Source organism: Simochromis diagramma, unplaced genomic scaffold (genome assembly GCF_900408965.1).
Source record: "Simochromis diagramma unplaced genomic scaffold, fSimDia1.1 OVJJ01000131.1, whole genome shotgun sequence".
Taxonomy (NCBI): Eukaryota; Metazoa; Chordata; class Actinopteri; order Cichliformes; family Cichlidae; genus Simochromis; species Simochromis diagramma.
The window spans coordinates 513,627-526,553 of NW_024387200.1; the positions used below are offsets into that span (position 1 = coordinate 513,627).

A 12,927-nucleotide genomic window follows, 5' to 3' on the forward strand; every position below is an offset into this window, starting at 1 on the left:
AATAAAACAGTTTTCTAGGCTGCAAACATGTTTATTTATGCTGTGAGGTTTAACCACGGGAGCTGTGGAGCCAGCCTCTAGTGGCCACTAGAGGAACTGCAGACACTTTGCTGTTGCAACTTGCAAAACAAGATTTGCAAGTCATACTAATTGCATTAATTGGTATATTGATCTAATAGTGACACATGATTACATTTCACAAGGGGGAGATGAATCTCTAATTACATTTCAGTCCATTTTAATATCTGACCAGTATTGTTCCCCCTACAGTCACAGAGCCGGCTTGAGATTTTTTTAATTTTTAATTTTAACATCAAAACAATCTCAGTTATTACTATAATAATCATTTCATTTTAAGACCAAAACATTCTTCAGACGTAAATTCCAGAGCACAGACCCGACTACAGTTTAAACCCCAGAAAGCTTGTGTAACAGCTCCTAAAGGCATGATGCGTGACTGGTGCTTTTCATGTGTTCAGAGTAAGTTTGGACTTGAGAGCAGATGATTTCCTCCCTGCACTGGCAGCCTCTGGCCAATCGCCCGAGGCCAGAGGAAGAAAGACCACATGAAGTCCTGAATTAGATGGAGCCGTAAATATTTGATGAGCTGCTGCATGTTTCCAGCAGCTTCACGGGCGTCCAAGGTCAGAAGAGGCTGCAGTGTCTCACTCTCTCACACACACATAGACATAAACACACATACATGGGGACAAACTGTGAGACAAGCATTGGCAGATGCTTATGCTTACACTACACATGGAAGACTGTCACGCGTGTCTGCAGACACTGATTTGTACTTCTGTAACTGTGAGAACCCTTAGTGAAAAAATCCATTCCCCAACCTCTTAGTCTGCCTGCATCACAAAACAAAGCTTAACCTTGAAGTTTTACCCCCCAAACAGCTGTTTGAAAAAGTGAGAATTGAACAAAATGTTAGAAAATGGTACAATCTTCCACTTATATTTTATGTTATTAAATAAAACCCAAAATGTACTACTTAGTCTTCTTTTTAAAAATGTCCAGAGCCTAAATTAGCATCATTTTCAAGCCTAAAGGTGACCTATTTTTTTTTCTCATATACTGGTGGACGTCCATATTAAACACAGCCAAAGTTTAAATAATGAGGTCAGTGTCTGCACGGCTAATCCCGATGAGACACAAACTCAGGCTCAGACTGCTCTGAAAATGCCAGAAACACCTCATTTGGTTCTTTTCAGTGAGAAGCAGCAGCTCTACACTGAGCTCCTCTCAAATGACTGAGCTCTTCTCCCTGTGTCTAAGGCTGACCCAGACACATTACAGAGGAAGCTCATTTCTATGCCTGTACACTTGATCCTTTCCTCTTGATCACTACCCACAGCTTGTGGGTATTTGTGAATGGATGAACACAGGTGACTGCTGTTCACCCTCAGCTCTTTTTTTCACCACAGCAGAAGCTGAATGCACCAATCTGCCAATCATCCGCTCCACTCTTACCCCACTATTCCTCCCACACAGGATATTCAGACTCAGACTTGTCCTCCTCAATGAATCACCACCATTTCACATTTCCGAGTGATCCCAGGAGGGTGTTGCTGGGGTTTCTTAACCCTGGTCGGGTCTCCAAAGCAAAACTGGTTCTGTTTGAGGGTCTAAATTAAAATAAGTGTGACTCAAAATATGCCTATGATGCCAACATCTACTGATCACCAGTGCCCCACCCTGGGCCCACGTCTTTGGGTAAGGGACTGATTGTGAGAAACATGTGGCTGGGCCCAAAGGAGCCTTCGGCCCAGTAATTTGCAGATTGGGCATCAATCAAAGGCCTCCCCAAATGCCCAAACTGTCTTTAGAAACCTGGCACATCATATCATCTTGTATGGGAGATTAAGAGATACAGATTAGCTAAAGACTTCAATGCACAGCTGAGGTTCTGAAATCAGTGGAGGGTAAAGAGGGGCTGGAGTTTTTAGAAAGGATGCTCAGCAGGTCAGGGTGATTAAGACAGAGATAGAAATGTGCTGAGAAGGTGGTAGGAGTGCTGTGAGGAGCTGATGAATGTATTAAAGTGCAGAGTATTAGTAAAGAAAAAGTGATGGGAACTATGAAGAGAATGAAGAGTGGTGGCTGGTCCCTGAGAGAGAACAGCAGCCTTTTTAACCAGACTGTTTAACACAATCTTGTAGAGTGAGACTGAGAAATGGAGAAGTGTATTGGTTCTGATTTTCAAGAGCAAAGGTGAAGTGCAGAACTGTCGTAAAGCTGATGAGCCGTACCATGAAAGAGTTATCAAAGCTGGGTAAAGAAGAGAAGTGAGAATCAGTGAGCAGCATTATGGCTTCATGCAGAGAAAGAGCACTAAAGATGCAATATTGGCTTTGAGAGTGCTGATGGAGAACCTTGGTGTCTTTGTGGACCTGGAGAAATGATAGAGAGGAGCTGTGGTACTGTATGAGGGTGTTGCAGGACATGTATGAGGACAGCACGAGTGTGTTGAGGTGTGAGGAGACTTTCAAGCCTACTTGTCCATACACACACACACAGAAAAATGCCTGATCGATTCATCAATACAATTTGTTGTCTCATACATCATTAAAGTGTCATCAATACTTAACTCATTTATATTTAAAAGCTGCCCAGAGGCCTCCGTCTGATCCAAAAGAAAAAAAACAAAAACAAAACAGCAGCACATGCAAAGTCCTTGCCTCCGTCTCTCTGCTGCTGCTGGCATCCATCCATCTGTGCTGATATATACATGCTGCTGCCACTCATCCATCTGCTGTGAAACTCAGACTGGGTTTGCATGCTCGCTGAGGTGCTGGCCAATTGATGGAAGGGAAAAGAGACTGCAGCTCTGCCTGTTCATGGAAATCAGCCTTCAAAGAGAGATTATAATAGAAGCACTAATGAAACTGCGCTGCTAAGAACGTCATTTAAACATTTCTGAATTTACACAGCACAAAATAATCCAGTCTAGGTTCCTTAAAAAGCTGGGAGAGCCCATCTTCAGTGCCCTCTGTCCTCTCTAGATTTAGAACAAATTGAAACTGAGGGCTGAGTTTACATAATGAATTAATAGAATAATATTTATTGAAGATTTGCATCTAAAAGCATTGCAGTCCACTGATGTCATGTCCATTATCTATTTAAGGCTCTGAAAAGACGGTCTAGCACTCACTTGAATCTAAAGATGACATAACAGTCATGAGATTTTGCAAAGATCAGGAATCTTGCTGGGTCACTGCTTACAAGATAACAACTAAAATGCCCTTGGTGGAAATTTCCAAGAAGAAAAACTGTTGAACAAAGCAGCATGCCTGCCCTTGGCCAGACCTGCCAATGTGTGTGTGTCCATGAGAAAAAGAAGACACTGCACAGAGTGGATGTGACAGTGGCAATAGTTGGGATAGAACAGAGAGACTGAAATTAATTTCATGTGGTTAGAATTTATCTGCATAATGTCAAGAAAAAAAAAAGTAAGCAAATATTAAACATATTTAAATTTATTGGAATTTCAAGATAAGAAAAGGCTGACTGCTTTCATGGTCATCTCATACCAAGAACAAAATTGTTCTGATTTTATTAAAGCTTTGGACATTTGTCTGCAACACTGAAGCTGCAGGAAAGGTTGTTTTGTTGAAGGCCATAATTATGCAAGTAACAGTAATCTTGTTGTGGCTAAATTTCAAGCTGGGTGTCTTTAAACCATCGGAGAAGAACACGATGATGACATAATTAAATCCATTGAACATTTACAGCAGTGAAATCAGAGTGCCACATTCACGCTGTGAAAAAGTATTTGCTCCCTTCCTGATGTCTTTTTCCCCCCACATTTGATACACTTACATCTTTCACATCAAACGAATTGTAATATTAGGCAAAGATAAACTGAATAAATATAAAATGATGTTTTGATAAAAGCTATCCAATGCTACCTGTGTGGAAAAGGCCTAAACCTAATAAATAACTACTATATTTTTCGGACCATAAGACACATTAAGCAAAACAAACAGTCAGATACGTCAAACTTTACTCAACTCATTCTTCTTGCTTCCTCCACTTCTGTACCATTGATTCATTAATGTTGAATTCTCTCGCAGCTGCTCTATTCCCATGTTGCAATATATGAATGACTAACCTCGTATTGTGGATGGATTTTCTCAGTTGTTCTCCTGACTGAAGTTTGGTCCGTTTACAGCATCCTGCCATGCGATTGCATTTGTCCCTAACCATCGGGAACCCTCACGTTAACTTTTATCGAGTGGAAAAAAATTAGCGTTCATCCTACAGCTTCACTGTGTTTATGTTATGCTAACATAGCTGTGTCGCTAGCAATCACGTAGCAGCAATCACATCATTATATACCAGCTAGTCCAACTTCAGTAACCCTACAAACGTCTCTGCTGTTTAGTTTTCTGTCTTTATTTATGTTGGAAGTGAAAGCAAAGCTGTACGTCTTAATTTTTTCAGAAATCTCTCAGTCAGAACATGCTATATCATGTTTAGGTGGAAACTAGCGAGCTAACTTCCTGCTAACTTCTAACTGTTAAATTGAATAAATTCTGTTTTCATGGATGCTTGGATGTTAAACTTAACTGTTACACCTGGTAAAGCAGCAACGCTGATCATTTTATTAAAGATGAAAGAATTTAGACAGTTTTTAACTCTCAGTGATGCCGCAGTGTTTGTTTGACTTTGGGACCTGAAGCAGAGGGAGTTTTGGACCCAGATTACTCCGCGAGTCTTCTGACTACGGCAGCCGTAATTCTCCGACAATCCATCAAAGCGGTGCGGCTTCATAGCTTACCAAAGTCGTACTAAAACATTTTTTGACAGATTTTTGAGCGCTGTGTACCACATAAAATTGGTTCGAGGTCAATAAGCACAACCAGAATTCACACATAAGGCGCACTGTTGATTTTTGAGAAAATTAAAGGATTTTAAGTGCCCCTTATAGTGTGGAAAATACGGTATACAATCAAGTGTTTGTGATAACTGGCAATGAGTCTTTCACATTACTTGGGCACAGTCTTTGCAGAATTGGTTTAATTCAGACACATTGGAGGATTTCCAGGCACGGAATACCTGTTTAAGGTCATGCAAAGGCATCTCAATCTGATTCACGTTTGGTCTTTATTAGGAAATCAGCCTTCAAAGAGAGAAGCACTAATGAAACTGCGCTGGTAAGAAAGTCAAGAACGTCTTTATTAGGCCTCTTTTTATTTTCCCTTTTGAGCCATTCAGAGGTGGATGTACTGGTTTGTCCTGTTGCATAACCCAAATGCACTTGAGCTTCAGGCCATAAAATGCAGTCACTGAGTCGACCATGAACTCCTCTGTTTACCAAAGTATTCCAGATTTAAATGTGACAGTTAAAGGCCAAACCTGTTCACCCAACAGGACAATGAGCCAAAGCACAGGAGCAAAGCTACAGCAGAATGGCTCAAAAAGAAATTAAATTAAAGTGTTGCAAAGGCCCAGGCAAAGTCCAGACCTCAGCCCAGTTGAAATGCTGTGTTGGGAGACTTTGAGAGCAGTACGGTAAAGAAGGTCGGCCACAATTCTTCCACAACATTGTGAGAAACTGATAAAATTATTCTGAAAAAATTACTTCAAGTTATTGTTTCTGAAGTTTGTTTTACTAGCTATACTCACATTTAAGCTCACTGACATTTAACAATGGGAAACAGTACTACACGCACACAGAGCTACAGTACAACCAGTCAGGGTGAGGCAAACGGTCACATTGGAGGGAAAAACAAAAACAGGAAGTAAAATGGAACAAAAAGGAGCGTCCATCCATTTTTTAAAATTTCTGTGCTGGAATTTTATGCACAAAATAAAAATACAGTCTCCCCTCAAAGTTAATGCAAATTCTTCTCCTGACAAGACAGTCCTCATTTTCTTGTGAAGAGGAAAAGCTTCTTCTTTTTTTTTTAAAAAAAAGATCCTTACTTATGATTGAGCCCTTGTAAGAACAAGGGTGGTAAGCACACCTCTCGGTGAATGATTTATCGGTTTTGGTCTTTCATATCACACTGAAAGAGATTATGTGCTGCAGAAATATCTTTTTAATTCAGCAGCAACTCACGAGCCCTCATTTGTCTCGACACAAATAGAGAAACCCTTTCAGTAGTGTGTGAATCTTGTCGGGAAATGATTTCTAAGCAGTGGGATGAACTCCAAACGCACACATGAACACAGGAGGGAAAATTCACATCCTCTGTAGCCTACTTCTTGGTGATAAGTCTTCTATTTTAGGCAGTTGTTAAGACAGGTAGTTTCACCTGGGAATTACCAGAAAGCCACAGAGTGGTGATAAATCACAGCCGTAGTGATGTGCTCAGCAAATGAAGCACAGAGGGAGAGCCGGTGAAATTAGCAGCAGAATGAGTCTCCTCCAGACTCCAGAAGCTAAAAACAAAGGCGACATGTAAAGCAGCTCTCGAGGAAAGCGGCAAACTGGGCACAGACCGCAGTGAGATGAAAATAGTGACAAACTGTTCACGTTGCAGGATGGTTACCCATCCTCTCCCCTTGTGATTTTTAAAAACAAGGCCTGCACTGCGGCTCTTGTTAACAGTAAACAGTCCTGGTTGCCTGGCAGGAAAAATGCCCCAGCATTCATCAGTCAGAGGCAAATATCTGAGACGGCAACGGCGAAAAAGAGAGGCTCATCAATATTTCAGCACACGCGATAACAAAAAGGAGGCCACTGCCTTTATGCTGACATTTCTGTGTCATTATTCACAACGAGATCTCTGTTCATTAATGCTTCAGGGTATGCATGCAAGAGGGCTGACAGGCAGGGACAAAAAACCCACAGAGAAGCTTCTGGTTCATAGTCTTGTTACACAAGATGCAAAACTACTCATGCAGAAATAAAATAAACAGGGTAAAGGGCTTTCTAAAGCACAGAAAGTGCCACAAGTGCTTCACTGCAGACATGAAGGACATAAGCAAGAAGAAGAAGTGCGTATTAATCCACCGCTGAAAGAAGTCCTCAGCAAACACACCACGTCTCGGTCAAATTTGATAAAAAATGAAGGGAGCCGCTGTTTGAGGAGTCTAAAAAAAGATCAAACTACATTACCCTGTAATTGTTTCACCATTTTTGGGAAGCCAAGCACTTTTAGAAGTTACTTTCCTTGGTGGGTAATCGTAATGTTACAGATTACTTTACAGTGGACGTCATTTGAATATAACCAGTGCACACCGGTCGCAAGGGATTCCCATGATGCATTGAGTTTTTCCTTTCCAGTCACCTTTCTCACTCACTATGTGTTAATAGAAATCTCTGCATTGAATCATATCTGTTATTAACCTCTGTCTCTCTTCCACAGCATGTCTTTATCCTGTTTTCCTTCTCCCACCCCAACCGGTCGCAGCAGATGGCCCCGCCCCTCCCTGAGCCTGGTTCTGCCGGAGGTTTCTTCCTGTTAAAAGGGAGTTTTTCCTTCCCACTGTCGCCAAAGTACTTGCTCATAGGGGGTCATATGATTGTTGGGCTTTTCTCTGCATCTACTGTACAATATAAAGCGCCTTGAGGCGACTTTTGTTGTGATTTGGCGCTATATAAATAAAATTGAATTGAAGGCAGCCAGTTTCATTTATTTCAGCCTTTTCCTTTTATGCTCTACTTTCCTCGTTGGCTCTGTCTGCCAGTCTCTTCCAGGTAATCAGTGGGTGGAGCTGACCTCGTTAAGGATGCCTCACACCTGAGCAGTTTGGGCGTAGTGTAGTGTAGCTCTGGCAGAAGCTCTAATACAGGCTGACTGACCGAAAAACCTTTGTGTTATTGTTTTACATGGATGCTCTCACTCATACACTGCATACTTACTGACTTGCTGGCAGACAGTTATTTGGTTTCCTTATTTTATTTAATGAAAATAAAACACTAAACATCTTCCTAAGAGTGCGTGTGGCCTCCTTTATGTCGGTGACTAATAAATAACTTTATTAAAACCCAATACTGAAATTGCACAAGGACAATTTAAAGTAAATACGTTGCCCTGTCCTGTTTTTCTACACAATAATGATCTTCAGTGCACTATAACGAACCACAGCTGTCTGTACTGTTAGCAGGGTGAGAGGTTTTACCAGTGCTGAGAAAAAAAAAAGACATAATTCACATCAGACCGGTTAGTGAAGTCTCATTATGAATCCTCGCTGCCACTAACTTGATGTTTTGAAACTGAAAAAAAAAAGTTAAAAACTGATACAAAAGCGAGCCAATCTCCACAGACAAGCGGAAAAATGCCCAACTTTATGGTAGGAATGACCAAGTCAGGTTTATTTATTTATATAGCACATTTTAGACAACCTTAATTGACCAAAGTGCTGTACAAGTTATACAAAATATACACTATATAAAACATAAATAAATATACAATCAAATAAAACAAGTGAAAAAGTCTGTGATTGCATAATAAAAGCCAGGGTATTGAGGACATTAACACATTAACACATTAACCATGTGTACAGCCGGGTTATTCATGTCATGTAATTATACTGTAAACAATAAATGCTTCGTAACTACAAATGAGATCACAGGTCTCGTGCTGCTAGTTAGTCCAAAATTACAGGTTGAGAAAATTCAGCCTGCTACAGTTGAACTGTTTGAATCAGAGGAATGTGCTCCCTCCTCCTGCTTTGGCTAATGTTCTTGCAGCATCCTTGCAGATCAGCTGAAAGAGAAGAATCCGAATGCAAATCTAGTTTTAAAGGCTGTGTGTTTGACTTTACATAACATGAGACATGAGGAGTAGATTAGGTTCGAATCTGGCCTAGAACGAGGCTCTTTCCACTCATTGATCCCTTCTTGATTGATCTGGATCTGATTCTGTGTTTCATTCAGAATTACTTCAGTCGACTGTCACAGGAAAGTGCCGTGCGTTTAATTAATGTGCAGTGATTTAGCATTGAGCACAGTGAAAAAAAAAAAAAAATCATAAATTAGCAAGCTTACAGCTCAGCGGGCCAGATGGTGTCATTAGATGAGGGACACATTTTAATTTGATCAACCAGATGTCCTCATATTCTCCATGTTTATTTGAGGTAAAGAGACCTTGACAAAATCATGTCAGACGTCATTCTTCTTTACTGACAGATGGCGCAGCCAGGAAAGTCCTTCAGCAGCCGCTCAATTCTTTCAGGGACACTTTCAAGAAGACTCTCCTGTGATTTCACTTCATGATCCCAGGATGTTTTAAACTGATTGTAAACCTGGAACACAACTCTGATGTACTCTTTAAATTGATTAATGCCTCCCCAAAAATGCTAACAAAACAAGTTGTCAATCAAAATGTAGCCATGATCCTAAGCAAATTCTGCTTCATCATTTGTTTTACTCTCAATGGGAGAACAATTTGTGAAAGGAACAACTTGCTTTTTAAAATAATATTTGAAACCAGAAGTTCTGATATCTGGAGGGATCTTGGGGTAGAGCTGCTACTCCTGCATGTCAGAAGGAGCCAGATGAAGTGGTTTGGGCATCTGGTTCGGATGCCACCTAAGGATTTTCTGGGTACACCCAAAAGGGAACACACCCTTGGGTAGACCCAGAACCTGGTGGAGAAGCCTAGAAACACCTCAGGATCACCCAGGAGGAACTGAAAAGTCTGAAATACCCTGGTTAGCCTGCTGCTAGCATGACCAAATGTTAGATAAGCAGAAAAGAATAGAAGGATAGAAGTCACATACACAGTGAGAAATAAGCTAATTTTCCCACTGACTTCCATACAGTTGGATTTTTTATTAAATTCATATACTGTATATAAAAGATGGCATAGACATAAATTATGCTGCCAATGTTTGCAGCATGGATGCCAAGCTAATGCTAATTATTGCTAAATAAAATTTTTTTATAAAGTACGTTTCACTCACCAAAACAAGCAAGCTGCATTATTTGTTAAATAATTGCATTAATATGCTCAAAAAGGCACCAATAGCACACATACAGTCAAGACGTCCAGTTTAGTGAGTTCAGCTCCTAGGTTTACTAAAAAAACCAAAAAAAAAAAACCCAGCAGCATTTGTTAGGAAGGGAAACTTACCGAGGCTGTGATGGCCTTAAAGTTGAACTGCAACATTTATTCAGGAGTAGCCTTGTTGAAAGGAAGCACCCCCTGCTGGCTGTCAACAATAATGCAGGTATAAAGCACTTTCTCTTGGCTTCAGTTTTCAGACCCAGAGGCTATGTCCAAATTAACAAATATGTTTTATTTGTTTCTGATTGACATACTTTTTAAACTGAACAGTTAAAAAAGATACATATAAATTTATAACCAAGCTTTGATGTTGTGGCAATGTCATGGTAATGTACGCTTACATACATATGCACAAAATTTTAAGGCTGGGGGGGGGGGTTATAATCTTAATCTTAACTTAATTTTAAGATTTTTAAGATAATGATTATTCCAAACAAAAGGCTGAAGATGCCAACACTGGTCTGTAACGTTTTATCACCCATCCACCCCTCCTCCTCCCCACTCTGATTTGAGGCACTATAACGAGAGCTCTCAGAAGACGATGTTGCTCAATATAAACAGTTTTTTTGGGCCTTTTCTGCTCATGATTGCCAGTTGAGATCAATTAGCAATAAAACTGTTGCCAAGTTGCAGCCTTTATATACACAAATATGTTCCAAGTTTGTTTGTTTTTTTTTCATTGTAAAATTAGAAAAACTTGGATTTGCTTTGGTCGTGTCTCTGCATTTGACCAAAAGACTGACGTCCTTTTTGAGAGTGAACCCCTTAGCTAAAAGCTTGACATTATTTAAAGCGAAAACAGTGTTAAGCTGACAGTAGATTTCATTTTTTTTGGAGCAAATAGAACAGAAAGTGAACTGAACTGATTCACAACTCATCCAGGATTACATCCTGACCGTGTCTAAGCCTCAGAGAAGTCCTAAACTGATGTGGAAACAAACAGAATTTTATTCTTTTAAGGACAAATGAACTTTATTAGCGGCAGATAAAAAAGAATGTTTATTTTCACCCCATGCAGACAGCAATCCTATTTTGAGAACACACACACGACTCCAAACTGATCCTGGGTCAATGAAATTGCTTTCAGATGCAGATACTCCCGAGTCATGCTGCATCTCACTTTGATTTCATAAAAGACAGAATATTTTACCACGGCTCTGTAAATCCAAAACCTGTAAATCTGACTGCAAACCTTCAAGTTGTATTCTTTTATGCTGCTCTTTATTGTTCCACTGATACTTATTTTACCTAAAGCTCCCCTCTCTCTAACTCTCTGAGCAACTTTATGCTTTTACTTCACTATATTAATTCATGTATTAATGATTTTTGCATGCAAAATATTAGCTCCCCCCCCCCATATCCTTTAACCATGAAACCAGCAAAACAGAGCATTCAAGATCCCCAGAGAGTGCAACGTGCTTTCAGAAAGCTCAGAGAAACCAACAGAGCTCAAGATTTAAAGAGAGATATCAATTTAGTATTTTTTCACTTTTCAAATATTATCCTGGGTAATTAATCGACTGCAGTTAGATGGATTTACTTACAGTATATTTATTGTAGAAAAAGAGCCACAAAAACACTGTAAAATAAAAGTGGCTCATTATAGAAAATTATGTAAATGATCTAAATAATCTAAAAGTGAAGCAAAATGTCTCACTGGATAAAAACATGCTGCTGATATTACCACTGTGTGGCTGTAACTGCAGCCACACAGTGGTAATATCAGTGTTGAGGCTTATATAAAACACTGCTTTGACGTTTGTCTTTCTTTAGGAATTAATTTACGGGACAATGAATAACCAGTTTTGGTTTAGAATTAATTCACATACATAACACTGTACTCTAAAATAAGTGCGCACATTTTAGTTTACACTGTTATGTATGATTTAATCTCTTTGTTTTCTGAGTTACCTCAGTTGCAGCTGCTGCAGTCCCTTGATTGAGGAGCCAAGGGGTGGAAAAGGGGCGGAGCAAGCCTATATGGAGAGCAGCAAATTGGCTCATTCCATAACTCGGGATCATGGGGGGGATTGGAGTTCGTTACGTTAGTTTCAGTTAGGTTTCGTGTGTTGTGTTTTTGTGGGCTGATCAGCCACTATTTAAGTTTTTCCTTTGTCTCACTTAATTAGCTCAGTTTGTTTGAGTTACCAGTATTGTTTGTTGGCAACTTCGAGTGGAGTTCTGTTATTTTGGCATCTTTTATGGACCCAAGATTTAGATTTCTTTTATATGATTTAACCAACTATGTTTTTGGGTTAAATAAAAAAAAAACTTTTTTTGGACTTTAACCTGTGCCTGAGTTTCCTTCGCTGCTCGGTCCATCACAATGCTGTAAATATAATGGCAATAATAAGTCCAAATAAATAAAAGATCAATAAAACAAAATACTTACTGATCTGTTTGTTGGCTCTGTAAAATAAACCAAAATAGCTCTTTGTGTTTGGTATGTGCAGTGGTGTAAACAGCAAACAGTGCGGGATATTATTTAAAATAAAATAACTTGTAGATGTGAGAGGTCTGAGGAGTTTCTCTTTGAAATTGAAGAAGTTTGAAGAGTCATGAAAGTTTCCTGTAAGTGTCCTTGTAGTCATTTTCTAAGCTGTAAGCCAGTTCAAAGTTCTCTTGAGAACATTTTTTAAAATTTACAAGAATTTGTTTGAGCAAGTGATTCTCTTGGATGACAAAGATTTGTGAAAGGACCATCAGAGGAAAAAAAGCCAACGCTTCAGATATATTTGAAGTGAATTCTTCTGGTCTTACTCAATTAGGATCCTAAACGGCAGTAACGGGTGTGACTGTACTTCAGTGAAGTTTAGAGACCCTGAAATTCAAGATGAAAACTCTTAGAATTGGACAAACTGCACAAGAGCACAAATTAAACAGAAAGACTCTTATCAATACTCGGAAACTAAACCGCTTCCTTCCTTATAATAAGAGCTTCTGTTAAAATTGTGAAGTA

At 39.6% G+C, this 12,927-nt stretch overlaps 1 long non-coding RNA gene across 1 annotated transcript; it reads right to left on the reverse strand.

Annotated features, from left to right (window-relative positions):
• Positions 1 to 7,861: 7,861 nt before the first annotated feature.
• On the reverse strand, positions 7,862 to 11,916 carry LOC120745490. Its single transcript, XR_005698643.1, has 3 exons — positions 11,880 to 11,916; positions 10,035 to 10,113; positions 7,862 to 8,666 (listed from the first exon to the last, which is right to left on the reverse strand). It is a non-coding gene; the product is annotated as an uncharacterized LOC120745490 (long non-coding RNA).
• Between the last annotated feature and the right edge of the window lie 1,011 nt (positions 11,917 to 12,927).